This window comes from Pinus tabuliformis, chromosome 2_2 (genome assembly GCF_031772625.1).
Source record: "Pinus tabuliformis cultivar Carrire ecotype Pingquan chromosome 2_2, CPIR1, whole genome shotgun sequence".
In the NCBI taxonomy this organism is placed as follows: Eukaryota; Viridiplantae; Streptophyta; class Pinopsida; order Pinales; family Pinaceae; genus Pinus; species Pinus tabuliformis.
The window spans coordinates 163760572-163780591 of record NC_142300.1 but is presented as its reverse complement, the minus strand read 5'-3'; positions in this window follow the sequence as shown (position 1 = coordinate 163780591).

Sequence of the window (20020 nt, the reverse complement as noted above, 5' to 3'; positions counted from 1 at the left end):
AGAGGTTTTTGTTAATAAGGATATTGGAAGAAAAAAATCTTTCAGTTTTAGACAATACATTCTCATGGGTTCGGAAACCATGTTTTAAATCAATGAGTTGTATAGGAAAAACATAGTTTCAATGACCATGAGACAGGTAATGGAACGGGAGCGTTGTGGCGCAACGAGCAACTAACATGGGGAAATTTTATTGGATGAAGGGAAAAATATGGATGATGTGGCAAATGAAGTGGAATGAACATGACGGATAGGAGAGCAGAGGTGGACGATGACATAGAAGCAGCGGTAATGGAATAGATGTAAATTGCGTTCGGGAGTAAGTCAAGGCGGTAAATGGTTTCGTGATTTTAAGTCCCGAAACACTAAATGTGGAAAAGGTTGTTTATGATGGTGGTTTTGGAATTTGCCTATTTTTGACCCCCCTATGCTTATAAAGTTTGGACGGTGAATGAGAGACAAAAAGGGTTGTGGGCTATTAGATGATGGAAGGGTGTGCGGGATGAGAGGCGAGGTGATGGGTGTTTAACACATGAGCGAAAATGGTGGTGGGGTCATGATTTCGAAGGCGAAGTTGACAGTTGTGGGTCCCAGTAATTAAATGTAACGGGATTTGGTGGGGTCGGCAACTAAGGCTTGGCCCACTTAAACATAAAATTAATGTTTTAGATAAATCATTTTAATAAAAAATATAAACTTTTATATTTGTATTAAAAATTATTTATTTAAAAATTAAAATTATATAAAAAAAATCATCCGAAAGCATAAAATTTATATATGCCCTCAGTATTTAACTTAGAAGAAAAGGCAATTTCACACTGAAATTTGTTAATTTCAGTGTGTCAAAATATGTTACAACATAGCCCTCAAATAACTTTGATACCATGTAGGAATTTACAAGGTAAGTTCCTCAGATAGAACACCGAAGGACACCACTCACAAACAAATCACAAATCAATACATCAGTATTTTTGAAGTGGTTAAAACCTTAAAAGAGGGAAACAATCCACAACCTGAGCCAACACAGCCACTTCAGGCAATTTATTAATGTAAAAAGAAAGAAAATTTACATAAGCTTCTCCCATAAACAGTCACCCTACAAATGATCCTCCATGCTCTTTAAATAAAGATCATGGACCAATCGGGTGTTAAGCCATGGATCAAGTTTCGGTAATATAGAGGATAGAATGAATCGCCTGATTACTTCATGTATAGAACATATCATGACCGTTAGATTGTAAGTTACAAAAGTACATAGTAAATAAACACATTTTACCTAACTCTACACTAGACCAAGTTATACTTAACTATTTCCTATGTGTAGGAATATCCTAACATTTCGTCTTCTTTTTTATTCATTCTAAAGATTTCTTCTTTAAGATCATGATATTTATATTTTTCTAGAAATATATTTTGCATACCATTCCATGATCTTATTGAATTAGTCCCTAAACTCATGAACCATTTAAGAGCTCTATCCTTCAATGTTGTAGGAAACAATCTCAATTTTTGAGTGTTTAGTAAGTAACCATAAGATCTACAAACAATTTCAAACTCAAAGAGAAGGGTTTCTGGATCCTCTGACCTCGTACCATGAAAGTTTGGAAGAAAATATGGAGGGATGTTCTTCATATGCACATTGATATCAGTATCTTGAATGGGAAATCCAAGAGGATCTTCTTCATTGTCATCATCTCTATAAATTTATTATATCTTCTCTGCCATCTCTTCTTCTTCTACCTACAAAAGTGGATGGTGATGCGGCTCTCTGCACTACGTGATCAAATGGGTTGTTTTTGTTGTTGGAGAAGTACTTTTTTTTTTAATAAGAATGCTAATGCAATGCAATTTTTTGTTTTTGAAATGAAATATGCCTAATGCAATTTTTTTTTTTTTGCAGAAAGTAAAAGAGATGAATCAACTAGGGAAGAAAACAATACATACTTTGACACCTCCCTAAAAACGGCACCAAAAGGTGATGAGCCTTGATATTGCAACAAGAATGTTGCAACTCCCAAGTCTATCAACTTTAATAATCAACCCGGTGTTTGTACAAACTTAAGAGGTATCGATACTATATGTGCAACATACATTGTGCCCTTGCTTCACTGTCATATGGTAATGGAGTGAATGTAAGGAAATAAAATCCTAAACTAATTTCATAAATTGAAATTTGACTTTGGAAAAGAAATTAATCCTAGGCAAGAACAACAAATTGTAATTGAAATCCTAAGAGAATGAATTCAAATAAATAGGCCTAATCTACATTGTAAAAAGGCATGTCTTAATTGGTGTTTATTCTTCCTTAACCATTGATTTAGATCCTATGGGTCATGATTCAACCCTAAAGGACTAAAACCAAATTTTTTGAGCAAATCTGGGCAAGTATATACACGCTAGAAAGTACTACAAGAAACTACAGGATGCTACATATTTACTACAAGAAGTTATAATTCATTGAATGACCAAGAAAATCAAATCCAAATTGGATGGGAAATTTTTTTTTATTGAATAGGATGTACTAGGTCTCCATTCCAAGCAGAATCACTCAAAAATACCTCTGTCAACCCATGCTAAAAAATAGTAGAAAATTACTAGTCTAAAATATAGAAATTCGAGAACTAGTGAGCTAGTAAATCTATCAAATACCTAAGATAATCAAGTGAAAATGAAATGGTGTAAATTTTGTTATTAACTAAAATGTTTTTTTGATCTAATGCAAGTGGAATCAACTCGATTGAAGCTCGTTAGCATGTTCTAGAAAATAGTATAAAGTTATGCTATTTTCCACAAGGGACTTCCAAAAATCTAGATTTTGGATAAACAAACTAATCCAAGTAGCTCAATGATTACTGTGAACTCCAAAATATGTTACAATTACGAAATGATGCTTGTGATCCTGTAAAATAACTTACTTCAACCATTTAATCCAATCCTACAACAAGAAATCATTAATACTAAATACAGAAAAAAAGAAAAAGAAAAAAAAGACAAGAACAAGAGATGCATGTGAATAAGAAGTGAAAAGAAGAAAAGTAGATAATACAAAAGGGATATGAGGCTCTTGGGATGACCGAGCCCTAGGAAACTCAGAGTCCTATGAAGGAGACCAAGATTTAGAAGCTGAACATGGCACCAATCTTCATTATTTTCATCAATACAATTGCATCCCTGCAAGAAATGAAAGTGGAGCTGCAAAAAAAACGAGTTATCTCCACAAGAAGACTAATAAAAATCAGCCCCTAGAAGAAATTTTGATTGGTACTTATACAAAATTGGAAGCATTACCCATGAAAGGAGGAACCTTTCCCTACCAAAATCCCTCAAATAGTGGATATGGTTCCCAATATTAAGAATCTACATTAAATGACAGGGAACACATTCCTAGATTTTCTCAATCATTGGAGCTCCAGAATCTATGCAATAATTTCATAATATCTTCTTAATTTATTATTTAGTACTTATTCTCTTATAGTAGGAAGCAAGTCCCTAAATTTTCTCCTCCTCCAAATCTTCATAATCTGCCCAATATTCTCATAATATTCCACAAAAATAAATAATATTAGGCACAAATATGCAATTATCAATAAACCTTCCTAATGAACATATTAAAGTTAAAAATACATTAGCTAATTAAAAAGAAGAGGTTTAATGTGCTAAAGGATGGTCAGATGGGCCTTAGTTTATGTATAATTTGGGGGCCCATCAATATCCTAGGAAACCCTTTTAGGAGAAAACCTGGCTGGAAGGTGAGGTCACTCTGCTCTCCTTCTCATAATAGAAAATGGCTGCGAGTACATAGAAATGATGATTGTGTCCCATGGGCTACTACACTTAACAAATCCTCTTTGTTCTATCTTTCCTTATCCCTTTCGTATATTCTACTCATTTATGGAACTAAATGCACTTCGAAAGAATGGAATCCCTTTTCCTCCTAGTGGCTCGATTATAACAAAGCGTGATAGCCTACTAACGGTTTAGTTTTAACTCCTTCAACTCTTTACTATAGTTACAATATTAACTCTTTTAACATCTTATTCATCATGATCACATGGATATACCTTTTTCTATGAGTAATGGGGGTTGACGTGGAATCTACTCAAATTTTGGTGGTCAAAATAGGAAGGCCAACTTCTGAGTGACATACATTTTGCATACAAAATCTTATTGAGGTGATTCATATGTCATTTTAAAGGTCTTTGTGATTATAATAGGGTAAAATAGGTGTTTTCACTAAAGAAATTTTTTTACCCCCCCCCCCCCCCCCAAATGTTGTTGGATGCCTCAAAATGCTACGAAAGGTTCAAACCCTAATCTGCCAAATTGTATCTCGTTGATTAAAATGGTATTGTGAGCTAATTCTTCCACTTTTTTCCACTCTAAAATAATTAACATGGATGATAGAAAATAGAATAATTCAATATGGGTCAAAACTCTTGTTGTCGCTGCGGCAAACACCCTCCAAATTTTTCCTATACTTTAATTTTATAGCCTACCATGGATCATGCAATTGAACTTTCCATAGTCACTTCTAGCTCTGTTAAGTTTTTGAGCTCTCTTTTGGATCGTAAGTGTCGAAATATCCTGCTCGAACATGCTCAGTCCATAATGAATTTGTGTGCGCACTCCTACGCACAAGCTTTAATAAGCCTAGCATAGTCTATCAAGGTAGTGCATGCACTATGTTCAGTCCATGTCGATAGTCAGTGCACACTGACATTGATAGTTTCTCACTTCTAATTGTGTTTGTACTTCTATTTCGGTGAGTTTTGCAAACTATCACTTATGTGTAGCCTCACTTTCACAAGTGTCATTTTCATGACTTTGACTGTCTCTTTTCCTTACCCTCACTCTAATTAGTGTCATTTTCACGTTATCTTCCCTCTAACATGTGTTTCTTTCACTGTTGTCCACATTTCACAAGTATCATCTTTGGCTGTGGGAACTGTCACTTATTGCGTAAAGTGGAGTTTTGGCTCTTTTCAAGGGGAAATATTTGTGATAATGAGTTATTACTATCATGCAGACATGTATCGCAATCATTTCCAAAGTTTCAAGCATTGTTGCACAAGTGTCACTGCTCTCGTCGCAAAGTGTATCTTTTGTGTCACACTTGGTAGGAACCATCACAAAGTTGTTGCATTGAAGAATTTATGTGTTCATATGTTTTGAGTGTTCCTTGTTGTGTCATCAAGTGATCTAAGTTTGTGATCATGCTCAAAGTCTCTCTCTTGCTCATCTTTATCTCGCTGATCCAACACTTAGTTTAACTAGGAAAACTCCCCATCTGGGCCACTCAGCCTCATCTTGCCTAGCCTGAACTACGCATTGCATAGTCTCAAGCCCAAGAAACACCATTGTCCCTTAGCACTGCATAATTCATAGTATCTTCCTTCTAGTATTGTGCATTGCGCAATCATATTGCTCAAGCTCAACCTATGACCTCCAAAAATGCGCAATCTCTCTCTCCTTCCCAGTTAGAACTTGCCATTGCATAGTCTCAAGGCTCAGGCCTTAACCTTGAGCTCTTAAAATGCATAATTTATCAATCACCCAACCTCATCTTCCTTCTAGAATGACATAGATGACTGAATCATTGCTCAACCCCTAAGCCTGGCTCACTAAGCTCACAAACTGCACAATCTTATTCCTCAGTCTAGCCTGAACTGCACATTGCACAGTCTCAAGGAAAAATCCTAACCCTTGATTGCCTAAGTTATGCAATTGCGTAGTTACTGAGCCTCTCCCTTAGCCTGTCACCCAGTTCTTTCTCAGTCAATAGATCATCATTCAACATATTAGAGTATGGGTTTATCAAACTGATTGCACCTTGTCATGAGTGAATTGCAGATGCAGGTACTCTGTCATACTATGACAGGATGATGATTAAGGAGATGGAGAAGGATTCCATGCCAGAAGACACTTTATTAGCTGCAAATAAAATATGATCAATCAAGAGAAAGAAAAGGTACATCAAATTGAGACAACAACTGGAGATCAAGTTCCACTGAAGAGTCCTCATCTCTAAGCCATTTGGAGGACAAAGAAAAATATCATGATCCATATTTTAGAAGACACAAAGCAAGAAACAAAAAAGAATTACTTGACATTTCCATGTCATCAAGCAAGTATATGCCATCGTTGTCATGTCATGTCACGAGTCATCATGTGCCACATAATTTTGTGGAATATGAAATAAAGTGGAAGTCCAAGAGTCATTCATGTAATGTGAAAAGTCATGTAGGAAGTCAAAAGGTAATATAGAAGTCGAACAATCACGAGGGTAGCTCAAGAGTCACAAGGAAGGTGAAGGATCACCCCCTTTGTTATATATACACCCTCATTGTATGAGAAAATAACTTTTCAGCTTGGCTTCTCCCATAAGGCATCAAAGAGACATAATTATTACTTTTGGGGAGGAACCCGTGGCTCCAATCCTCCACTATTGGAGCTAGTGATGCTCTTTGTATTCATGTATCTCAAGACTTTTACTTAATACTTGAAGCCTTATGGCCGACAAATTTTCATGCATGGATTGTGAATATTTGTAAGATTTTTCAATGAATATTTATGATTCATGTTTTATTTCACTTGTACTAAAGTAGTTGAACTATTTTGGTTATTTTAGTGCTTATCTAATTGAAGATGTGTTGTAATGGTTGTAACAATCGTCACATCTATGTGGACTATTCTGCTTGATGTTAAGCGATTATCTTTTCGCTTGTGTGTGCCTCTACTAGGGTGGTATTATTACCTCTCTCTTAGAGGCTCACCTTCCCTCCCTTCATAGTAGAAGAACCTGGATACACTTGGAATTGAACATTCACCAGGCACACTTACTTGCTTTTCAAAAAGGTACATATATGCTTCTCTCACTTACCGACAGTTAAAACCAAGGAAAATCTATAAGAAAATATGGCAACCAGGCCGATACTCCAGATGGGGCTCCTATTCTAAATGGTGTGAGTTGTAATTGGGACTTCACATCAAGGAGACCCCCTTGGTTGATGGATTTCTAGCACCATCAACAACTGGCTCTAGAAGGAGGGCCAGATGACAAGTTTCGCCCATTGAGTCTAGTTTGAACCTCTTATCTAAAATGACTTATCCTCAAATCTTACTCCCGGGGTGTTTCTCTAATTTATCCATTTGTCAATTTTCAATCCCCATTGACCCTCTTTATCACTTTCCTCAGTTAAATTTTGATGGTGAGGATGGAACGTCCATAACTGAGCACATTTTTTATTTTCTTAAATTTTGTTAATCTTACGAAAGCGATGATAAAGATTTTGTTTCTGTGCTTTTATGCCTCACCCTTCAAGGTCAAGTTAGCTAATGGTGTCATAATTTATCATTTTCTTCCATCCATTAATTTCATAATTTCCTCCAATACCTTCATCAAGCTTTTGATAAGTATGATCACCAGGATGTTCTTAAAATAATTAATCAGTTAAGAATGAAGCCTAATGAATAAGTTGAGGATTCCTCTGATCTATTCCTTCAGCTTTGTTATGAATTCCTTGTAGAAAAATTGTTGGTAGGTTAACCCAACAATGCAATATAAATCAAAGTAGAATATTATAACCTACTTCGACTATCAATTTGTGGAAGCTTAAAGATTGAGTTGAACAATATAACTAGAAGAAGAAGAATCAATGGCACAATACACATGAAAATAATTTGGGGAAAGCCTCTGCTAAAAACTCCACACTATTGTATTATCACACAAGGTGGAAATACATAGGAATTATACAAAGCCTTAGCTCTCACAGCTAGCCATGTCTTAGTACAATCCTCATAGATGCTCACAGGCAATCTTGGCTTCTCTCTAGCCTTCCTCTCTGCCCTCCAAGCTCCTATTTCCTTGCGCTATTCCTTGTGATGATTCTCCTATTACCAAGTGGAAAACTCTTTTACCAAGTGGATGATAACCTCCAAAACTGCGCAATCTTCAAGGATGATGCCTTGACTGCATGCATGATTTTTCTTTATAATAAAACACAACCAACTGATAGTACATTGTCCTTGACTTTAATCTCAACCGGGTCTTTCTCAGAATAGGCATGCATGAGTTTCTGATGAGGGAATCTTTAGTTAACTGGAGTAGCACTGGTTGAGTGCACGCATGCATCAACAAACTGTCAACTCACCATTAGTTCCTCAAACAGTTTGGAACTAATTTAACTGGACTTAACTTAGTAAACTGAGTCAACTAATTACAACTCAAATATAACTCAATTTTATCTCCTTAATTTAAGGGATAACTGTTTTGGAGAATTTGGTATCTATGGATAAATACTAATTCCCTAGATAAGTAGTTGTATCTAGAACAACAGTTTAAAGTGTTTTAGACTTTTCCTATAAGCAATAGATAAGATGAGAAGATAAGAAGACCTACTTGTAGTTCCACTTTCCTCTCATCTCCCTTGTATCAATCCTGTTGCTCCTTCCTGTACTTAATACACTTGAGAAGTACCCTATAAATACAACAGAAAATAAAGAACCGATCAAAGCACACGATCTATTGAATATAAGTGAAAGGAATCAGATAAAATTCACACATATAAGCATTATGAAACAATACAAACATATGGGAAAAAGGTTCAAACACTTTATTAGATAGAAGAAGGAATTACAACCATTGGTGTCTGATTAAAAGCCATTCCTCTAGCTTGGATCCCATCCACATCACAACAAAAGCATGACAAACTTGTAGCATTACAATATTTGCTTCAAGCCAAATCTCATAGCGGCATTATATCCTTACAATTCAACATAATCCAGCCCCTTATCACTTAGATGAGTGGTCAATTTATAGGAAGATGAAGGAGGTTTTGTCATAAATGGTGGCATGTAATGGCCTTCCATACTTAGAATTAGTTCCATGGAGGAAGGGATGAGAGGATGGGTTGCACCTTAACTCATTCCTCATCCATTTTCGAGCTCATAGGAGTTGATAAGTGAGGGAACCTTCTAGATGACTCCAAAAGATAAGAATATTCCCCAAACCCTATGTTAATTTTGCTCATTCTCACCCAGCTCAGGTGAAAGGAAGCCTAAGTGCTCTGTAGAGCACCCTGGAAGTGGACTCAACTGCTCTGCAACACACCTTTACAAGGGCTTACCTACGCTGGTCCCTCTAGAGGTTATTTCTGGATGTCTTTAAGTCATGAAACTGTTTGGGAAGGAGGAATTCAAAGGGGTGACTTGTTTAGGGCATGAAGCAACTGAAATTAGGGTTTGATGAGCCCTAAAACATTGATCTAGATGTTTGGATTTGATGTGCCCAAATGGATCTGTAACAACTGCCCCCTAAAGCATGAAGTCGGAAAAATTCCAATATCGAATGAAATGCTTTACAATGTGATGAGGAGGTATCAAAGTGGAAGGTGACCTGCATCAATTACAATACATATAACATGATATTTGATTTTACATGAATTGTTGAGGGAACGCATACCCATGCTCAGCTTATAAACTTTCATTACATGTACATAAACAATTTTCTACAGATATAGACCCATGATCAGAATGACCATCAATGTAAAGCCATTGTACATATGATTTAGTACTCCTGAAATCACAACCCAGATGGATGAAACTATATTCGAGGTCTTCTATCTTGTTCAATCGTTTGTTCAAGTACGAGTCTAACCATGTGAATATGTGATCTGAAGTCGAACATGGGAAGACACCATCTAATTACCAGCCAATGATGTAATTTGTTAATAGATGCGAGAGAAATCACCAATAATGAAAATGATCCTCAAGGTATTACAGTACATTCTGCATTGTGTGAATGGATGATTTGATGTCGAACACCATACAAAGTCTTTTAGTCGAAGGCTGTTGATGTAAGCCTATCGCCGAAAGCGAGAAACCTACCATTGATGCATGCAAGCCTCAAGGTACTGGAAGGGTGTTTCTAAGTCAACTTCTTGGATAATGAGCTGATGTTGACAAGAAGCGACTCGTCACAGGAGGTCCTTGATGTATCCCACATCAATGACACTAAACAAGTGTAGTGCTTTTAGAGATGGAATTTGATTGACAACACAAGGTTTAGGAATGGCGGTCATGAAAATGAAGTTTATGGTATTGCAAAGGATGAATTTTAATTGAATGACTTCTCTGGAACATGTCAGCAACACTAAAATTAATAGTTTACCCAAAACAAAGTGATGGATGGTATGATAGACCAATGGTGTAATAACCATCAAGCTAATAACCCAACCTAGATAGTCACGGTAATGGAGTGAAAGTGTCATGTTCAAGAGTGAGCTGCTACCATAAAGTGGTTTTCCCCTTTTTCCCATTTTCCCCAATCATTGCTGACCAGTACCTCTTTATTTTTATCAAGCTTGAGGAGGATAAGATATGCTTGTTGTATAATTTCACCCTTCGGGTGAATCCATTGCTATTTGATGTTTTAATGAGTCAAGCGAAGGTGAAACTCGGTCTTGTCTAGATGGACAAGTTTGTCACTATTTGATGTTTTAACGAGTTTAACAACAAAGATAACTCAATCCTTTTCATGCTTAGAGAGTTTGAAAAGGTACAAAAAGAAAACTCCACAAGTTCTTTTTCGTAAATTAATCTCTCAAGCCCGAAAAAGCATAAAATAATACAAGAGAGATGTCGTTTCCAATCCGTTAACGAGCTGGAAAGGATAAGCACTCAACAATCTTTTCATGTTTAGAGAGTCTGAAAAGAGCTTAAAGAGGACTCCACTTTGAGGAATGAATGAAGTCTAGGGTAGAAACTAGTTCTGGTGATGTTGGAACTTCTCAAAACATGTTGATTTATGAGAAGCGGCTGGCTAATAATACCACTCATTGCAACTGTTCCTCAAAAATGGTAAAACAACCAAGTGAAAGTGTATGATTGGCCAAAGAGATGGTGGCAATGGGATGAAAACAACCAAGGCTCATCTAACGAAAGACGCTGATAAAATGGCAATCACGAGGGTTAAAAATGGAAATGGGTTCATTTTTAGACAAACTTGAACCATAGGGAACTATGCTTGGATTCAGTTTCATGTTTACACAAGCTTGAAATGAAAAACTATGCTTGGTTTCATTTTCATTTTTACACAAACTTGAAACAAAGAACTATGCTTGAGACTGGTTTACATGCCCCCAGCATGATGAAAGGGAGAGTCTCCTGTAACCATATGGAAGTCGCTGTGGTGAAGAAGGATGGTTATCCAACACCTTTTGGTTTCGTCTAGATAGGGACAAAGGTGAATGGGGTGATTCCCTTCACATAACCTACAGGGAAGCTTAACTTTACAACTAGGTGCATGCCCCCCAAGATTCATTATATTCACCTAAGTGGACTACTCGTGGCTATCAAGTGTATGGAATGAAGGTTTGTTTACGAGATCAAGTGAAAGACTCAATTGGGATTTTATGAGATCTAATCAAAGACTCGACTTAGAACTTGGGACCTTGTTTCATTTTTTAATGAGCTTGACACAAGACAAGGAACTCTGCTCATACTCCTTGTTTCATTTTTTAACGAGTTTGACACAAGACAATGAACTATACTCATGGGAGTTGTTTCATTTTTTAATGAGGTTGACACAGTAAAAGAACTATCCTCATTTTCCTTGTTTCAGTTTTTAATGAAGTTGACACAAGACAAGGAACTATGCTCATGGGAGTTGTTTGATTTTTTAATGAGGTTGACACAGTAAAAGAACTATCCTCATATTCCTTGTTTCATTTTTTAACGAGGTTGACACAAGACAAAGAACTATCCTCATATTCCTTGTTTCATTTTTTAATGAGGTTGACACAAGACAAAGAACTATCCTCATGTGACTTGTTTCATTTTTTAATGAGGTTGACTTAGTAAATGAACTATCATCATATCCTTGGTTTTCTTTTTTAACGAGCTTGACACAAGACAAGGAACTATGCTCATATTCCTTGTTTCATTTTTTAACAAGGTTGACACAAGACAAGGAACTATCCTCATAGACCTGTTTCATTTTGTAACAAGGTTGACACAGTAAAAGAACTATCCTCATACTCCTTGTTTCATTTTTTAACGATCTTGACACAAGACAAGGAACTATGCTCATATTCCTTGTTTCATTTTTTAACGAGGTTGACACAAGACAAAGAAATATCCTCATAGACCTGTTTCATTTTTTAACGAGGTTGACATAGTAAAAGAACAATCCTCATACTCCTTGTTTCATTTTTTAACGAGCTTGACACAAGACAAGGAACTATGCTCATATTCCTTGTTTCATTTTTTAACGAGGTTGACACAAGACAAAGAAACATCCTCATGGAAGCTGTTTCATTTTTTAATGAGGTTGACATAGTAAAATAACTATCCTCATTCTCTTTTGATCACAACTCATAAGAGGTCATGAAGGAGAGATCTGGTTCCAATGCCCCTAGTACATGATGTACAACATCATTGAATTGATCGTCAGTTGATGTAGGTATGGAACGGGTTGCCACATAATTAACCTGTGGCGGGGATGATACCATTGGTACAAAAGGACCACTTACAGAAGATGGTTGACTGGAAGCCATATTTGGACTAGGAAATGAAAGCTGGTCAACGGTGATAATTCTGCCTTCATGCGGGAAACAAATCACTCAAAAGAGTGTTGAAACAATAGCTCCCATGTCATATACATAGTCATGCCCAAGAAGTAAATTATGATCTAAAGAGTCTGGGACTACCATCACATTCAGATAAATGATTTTTCCTCCCAAAGTAATAGGTAACTGAGGGAGGATCCCTAATGGTTGACTGGTTCCTCCGTTAAAAGCCAATAGATTCTGAGTAATAGGCAGAAGTGGCGGTGAACCGAGTGCTTCCCAAGTAGTTGAGGAAAGGATACTCACAGATGCACCTTCGTCTATAATAGTGCTAGATACAATCATATTACAAACCTGTACTATGATCTAGAAAGGCACATAAGAAGGAAGACGGAATCCTGTCAGTTGGTTCCAATCAAAGGAAGTGACTAGACTACTTGGAGGGGGTACCATAGAAATGGGAGAATTAACCACTTGAGTTACAAGAGTGGGAGGATTTTCCTCTTGTCTTGATGGAACATAAGGATTACCCCCAAGCTCATTAGAATCTAAAGAAACAAAAAGAACTTGAGTGGTATCATATTCACTCTCTTTGGGAAAGGTACAATTAGCTAAAGGTGAAATCGGGTCAACTATTACCTCGACCTGTTGATTTGGGTCGGGTATAGAATCATAGGATTCACTTTCAAAGAGAGTGGGTTTGACTGACAGTTGATTTTGGTCAGTCAATTCATCAACTAGTGAAGGATTTAGGGAGAGTTTCTTGTAACCAGATGGAAGTCTCTGCGGTGAAGAAGTACGGTTATCCAACACTTTTTTGGCTTCATCCAGATAGGGACAAAGGTGAATGGGGTGATTCCCTTCACATAACCTACAGGGAAACTTAACTTTACCCTTTTTTCCATGAACTTTACTACCACTAGTTGATGGTGTGTCACCAACATGATCTCTGGAAGTTGATGGCACGGGATGATGTGAACGAGAAGACCATTCTTCTAAGATCTAAGGAATATCAAGACAATTTCGAAGAATATGGTCTCCTGCACAAAGTTTGCATGGATATCGAACTTTGTGAGTCTTAACAGGTGGTTTCTCATTAGATGTTGCATTCAAAGAAATGGTTGCTTGGTTGCCGCTCTACTGAATTTGCTTCTTCTTCTTCTTCTTCCCTTCTTCTTCTTAGCCACTTGGTTACTAGTACCAATACTTTCACCAGGCAAAGAGGAAGAAGGGGAGGAAGAAACAAATGAGGAAGAAGGCAAAGGGTCAACTTTAGGATCAACCGGAGGTTGATTTTGTCCAGTTGGAGGTGTACACAATTGCAGAGAAATAACAACATTTTGAACCAAGGATGTTAAAAACAACCATACTGGCAAGCCAATGGTAAATCCCAGAAGGGATAATGTTTCCATATATGGAGCACCAATATTTCCAAAAAGAGGAAAAGGACTAGGATTCCCATCGAAAGGAGTTCCTTGATCGGTTAACTCTGGATTTGTTGCCATATGTCTTAACCTAAGATCAACTAAGAAATGAGAGTGGAGAATGTTATCCGTGGTCAATTAATTTTATTTTAATCAAAGTAACATAACAAAACAAAAGAGGGATAATATAGGCAAAAGGTTTACCAAGCAACTGTGAAATGCAGAATACCTCCTGGTGAACCAAGAAGTATGCGCAGGCAATCTCCCCGAATGCTGTGTTCGGTGTATCACAGTGTACAAGGCGGCCGACTCGATTACCTAAGGATGGATAGCAACCTAGTTTTGTCCTCCCATAGATACCCGAAAGTATGTGGAGGCATAATCCGTATAAGCGTTGTCTAATGCAAAACTGCACAGTGAGAGCATTCCCATATAATTTACGTACTATAACACTGCCCTATATACCCAAAGGTACGTGGACGAGCTACGATATACTCACATACGTGGAATGAGGTATCAAACTTGGGATGTATTGCAGACAAGTTAGCAACAACTGCTTTGTTTTATGATGCCAGAACACATCTCTAGCCTAGAACTCTAAATGTTTTTCATTAGGTGACAATGCTCCATTAGGTAAATTCAGATAAATTTTAAGTTGATCTTCTTTAGAATCTTCCTTTCAAGGTTCACCACGTGATGTATGTTTGCAATTACTAAAATGCAACTAATATGATAAGCATTATTTTCATTCAATTGAACAATGAAAACCTTAGATAGTAGGGATAGAGTGATCGGATCTTTGACAAAGAACAAAGAGCACAACTAATGCAATTTCCCTAGCTATTCCTTTCAAGCATTCACAAACTACAATATAAACGATGCAAGTTTTTCTTTTTGATTTCCTTAATGTGAATATGAACAAAATGAAATATGCACATACAATCAATCAATCTTTAACAAGAACGAAGACTTTTACGACGATTTTGTTTCGAAGGAAAAGAAGACTTTACAACACTTTCATTCGAACAAAGATTAATCAACTATATTCTAACTTTGACGGTGAATCGATAATGACAAAGAAATCATTTAAGAAACATTAATCAATCAAGTCAAAGTAGGGCTGGAAAGGAGATAGAAACTTGTTTTCTGAGACATGGCATTCATTGATCAATCAGCAAGCAAACAAGCTGAGAAAAGTTGGCAAAAAACACATTCCAAAGGTGAAAATTTTCCCTAAGGTGTATCAACATAGGTCAAAGAGGGCCTAACTGTGCTGCAAAGCACTGTCTCTCACTCAAGGGTGCTCTGCAGAGCATTATCCCCTCACCAAGCCTGCACTAATTTCTGAGAGGCCACTCAAGAGTCATCTAACCTCAATTTTTGACCAAAATTCAATGCAAAAGAGCTGAAATACAGTCAATGAACACAAGTAGGGTCTACAAGAATGTATTAGGAGATGGATAAGCTACTAGGAAAGGTGATAGTTCCCCAGCAAAGTCACCAATTTTTTTTGGAGAATTTGGTATCTACAGATAAATACTAATTCCCTAGATAAGTAGTTGTATCTAAAACAATAGTTTAAAGTGTTTTAGACTTTTCCTATAAGAAATATATGAGATGAGAAGATAAGAAGACCTACTTGTAGTTCTGATTTCCTCTCGTCTCCCTTGTATTGATCCTATTTCTCCTTTCCATACTTAATACGCTTGAGAAGTACCCTGTAAACACAACAAAAAACAAAGAATCGATCAAAGCACATGATCTATTGAATATAAGTGAAAAGAATCAGATACAATTCACACATATAAGCATTATGAAACAATACAAACATATGGGAAAAAGGTTCAAACATTTTATTAGATAGAAGAAGGAATTACAACGATTGGTGTCTGATTCAAAGCCATTCCTCCAGCTTGGATCCCATCCACATCACATCAAAAGCATGACAAACTTGTAACATTACAATACTTGCTTCAAAGCCAAATCTCACAACAGCATTATCTCCTTACAATTCAACATAATCCAACCCCTGATCACTTAGATGAGTGGTCAATTTATACGAAGATGAAGGAGGTTTTGTCATAAATGGTGGCATTGAATGGCCTTCCATACTTAGAATTAGTTCCATGGAGGAAGGGATGAGAGGATAGGATGCACCTTAACTCATTCCTCATCCATTTTCAAGCTTATAAGAGGTGATAAGTGAGGGAACCTTCTAGATGACTCCAAAAGATAATAATATTCCACAAACCCTATGTGAATTTTTCTCATTCTCACCCAGCGCAGGTGAAATGAAGCCTAAGTGCTTTGCATAGCACCCTGGTAGTGGACTCAATTTCTCTGCAGCACACCTTTACAAGGGCTTACCTACGCTGGTCCCTCTAGAGGCTATTTCTGGATGTATTTAAGTCATGAAACTGTCTGGGAAGGAGGAATTCAAAGGGGTGACTTGTTTAGGGCATGAAGCAACTGAAATTAAGGTTTGATGAACCCTAAAACATTAATTTGGAAGTTTGGATTTGATGTGCCTAAATGGATCTATAACAATAACTCTTGCATGACTTCAGAAAGACTTCTAACTTGAATTTCTCCAGCTAATTAATTTAGAATAAATTAATTAATTATTTCCAAGTAGCTGTTAAGAATAAATTCGATTTTAATTCATAATTTAATTCAAGGACAAATTAAATTGGGATATTCTTGTTGCCATATTTCAACACTCGCTCTCAACAAGAAAAGGATTATCTGCCACCCTGATCCTGTTTCTATGGAACTCGAATTTACACTTTGACAATTCCTTTGTCAAAATGTCAGCATCTTGCTCCTCTATCGAAATATACTGCAGCAACATGATCCTCTCGACCTGTGAAAAGCCATGTGCAACAAATCTTGCCTTATGCTTCTCCACACTACCATCAACAGCTTTCTTTACCCTGTAAAGCCAATAGGAACTCACAACTGACTTGTTCTCCGGTCTTGGAACCACATCCCAAACACTGTTACGAACTATGGAGTCATACTCCTCCACCATGGCATCAACCCAAATTGGCTGCTGCACTACTTCCTCAAAGGAAGATGGCTCGGTCTCAACACATTCCCCAGTAAGGGCCATGTATCCAGTGTACCTCTCATGTGACCTCCTTTGTTTGCGCTGAGAAGATGGTGCTCCCACATTCTCTCTCGCATCCTCCAACAATCTGTCAACTTCTCTTGTGCGCTTCCATCCATCTCTGGAAGCCTCTGCTTGAGTGGATGTCTCCCTCCTGGAACCTTTGCATGTGGCTGCTCTGCATCAGTTTGAGGCTCCTCCTCCTTAGGAACAAACAGTTCCTCCACAGCCTACAGTTGGAGCTCCCTCTCAAGGGAAACTCGCATGGCATTTTGCTCATCAAACTTGAGATCTCTGCGAACCACTGTCATCCGACTGGTAGGCAAGTACACCCAATAGTTGTGAGGTGTATAAGTGTACCCCACAAGTATCCCCAAATCTAATGTCGGCTCAAGCTTCTTCCGTGCATCCTTTGTCACATGACAATATACCCATGAGCCAAAGATCCTGAAGTGACCCACATCTGGTCTCTTACCGGAGAAAGCTTCCTCTGGTGTCTTCATCCCAAGTATGCGATGCGAGATTCTATTCTACAAATAGACCGCTATGTTGCATGCATCAGCGCAAGAGTGAAGTGGTAGGCCTTGGTCATGCGACATTGCCCGTGTTGCCCCTACAATAGTTCTGTTCTTCCTCTCAGCCACCCCATTCTGCTGTGGGTTATGCGGTGTCATCAACTCTCATTTAATTTCTTTCGTTGCACAAAAGTCCTTAAACTATTGAAAGACATGTTCTCAACCGTTTTCGATTCTCAAGGCCTTGATCTTCTTCCCTGACTCTTTCTTAACCAAAGCTTTGAACTCACAAAAATTTGTGAAGGTTTGGTCCTTCTTCTACATGAAATAAATCCAGCATTTACGAGAATAGTCATCAATGAAAATCACATAATACCTTTTCCTCGTTGTGGATGTCGTTGATAATGGTCCACACAAATCAGTATGAACTCGCTCTAAGATAGCCTCTTCTTGACTGTCTCAATCATGAAAGGAAGACTTGGTGTACTTTCCCAAGGTACAACCTTTGCATGTGTCAACTTGCTCAAGTTTACCTTTGGGAAGTCCTCTAGATATCCACTACATTATCTTCAAAGCCCCATGATGCAAATGGCCCAACCGCCTGTGCCAAAACTCGCCAATGTCTTGGCTTTGCACCAATTTTTCTTTCGTACTCAATGCTGCACAATCATCTACCTCTAGTTTATAGATATTCTTCACCCGATTCCCTATCCTCTTGGTCTGACCCATGGCTATGTGTCTTAGGAACGCCTTTCCTTTACTGGAGACAACATCGTAGCATTTTTCCTCCAACATCACGACCGATACCAATTTCTTCTTTAGTCCAGACATATATATCACATTTGTCAAGGTGAGAGGAGCTCCATGCTCCCTCTCAAAAGAAATCATGCCCACTCCTGAAACACTATACCTTCCATCGTCACTCATCTCTATGTGCATCTTGAGGTCTTTCTCCTCCAAGGAATTGAATAAATTTTTATCACCAGTCATGTGGAATGAGGCTCCACTATCAAGATACCAGACACAACCCATCATCGATGACACAATGCATGCGATGAGGGTAAATTCCATTTCAAACTGAGAGGCTAATGCCTCACCTTCCGATCCTTTCGAGGATCCCTTCTTGGACTTCTTCTATGGGAAATTAGTCGCATAATTTCCCATCTTGTGAAAATTAAAGCATATTACTTTAGACATGTCACCCTTCTCCCCTCCATGAGAAGAATTCGATTTGGAATGGGACGCCTTCCCCATCCCTTTCCTTGCCTTACTTACTAAGGCCATATTTTCTTCATCATCATCCTTGGATGAAGAACCATCTTGTGTGCTCCTCCTGATCTCCTCCTGCATAAGATCCAACCACAGGAATTCCCAATCTAGTAGTTTCTCCCTTCCATTCATAGAGTCCTGGTAGCTATTCCAAGTCTTTGGAGGGCCAAGGAGAGCGAGGCTCACCATATCATCATTGGTAGTAGTTATTCCCACATTGCCAAGCTCATCTCTGCAGGTGGTGAGCTTGTTCAGATATGTGGAAATAGTATCTCCCTTCTCCATCTTGATTCTTCAAAGCTTATCCTTGAGTGCCAATTTCCTCTGGTCGCTATTGTTCAAGTAGAGGTCCTTCAATGTCTTCCACATTAAAAATGGAGTATGCTTCCCATGGAGACTCAAGACAATGTGGTCTCGAACTCCCTCAAGGATGATCCATCTCGCCTTCGCCACACACTTCTTCCACTCTGTAGAAAAACTGTATGTAGGTTAACCTGATAATGCAATATAAAATCAAAGTAGAATACTATAACCTACTTCTACTATCAATTTGCGGAAGCTTAAAGGTTCGAGCTAAAAAATATAACCAGAAGAAGAAGAATCAATGCACAATACACATGAAAATACTTTGGGGGAAACCTTAACTAAAAACTCCACTATCTTTATTATCATAGAAGGTGGAAATACATAGGAATTATACAAAGCCTTAGCTCTCATAGCTAGCCAACTCTCAGTACAATCCTCACAGATACTCACAAGCAATCTTGGCTGCTCTCTAGCCTTCCTCTCTACCCTCCAATCTCCTATTTCGTTGTGTTGTTCCTTTGGGATGATTCTCTCTTACCAAGTGGAAAATTCATCTACCAAGTGGATGATCACCTGATCTCACACACTATCAGAACTGTGCAATCCTCAAGGAATGATCCTTGACTGCATGCATGAGTTTTCTCTTTGAGAAAACACATGCAACTGATAGTACACTATCCTTGCCTTTAATATCAACTAGGTCTTTCTCATAATAGACATGCATGAGTTTATAATGAGGGAATCTTTAGTTAACTGGAGTACACTAGTTGATTGCATGCATGCATCAACTGACTGTTAAATTTTTATTAGTTCCTCAAATAGTTTGGAACTAAT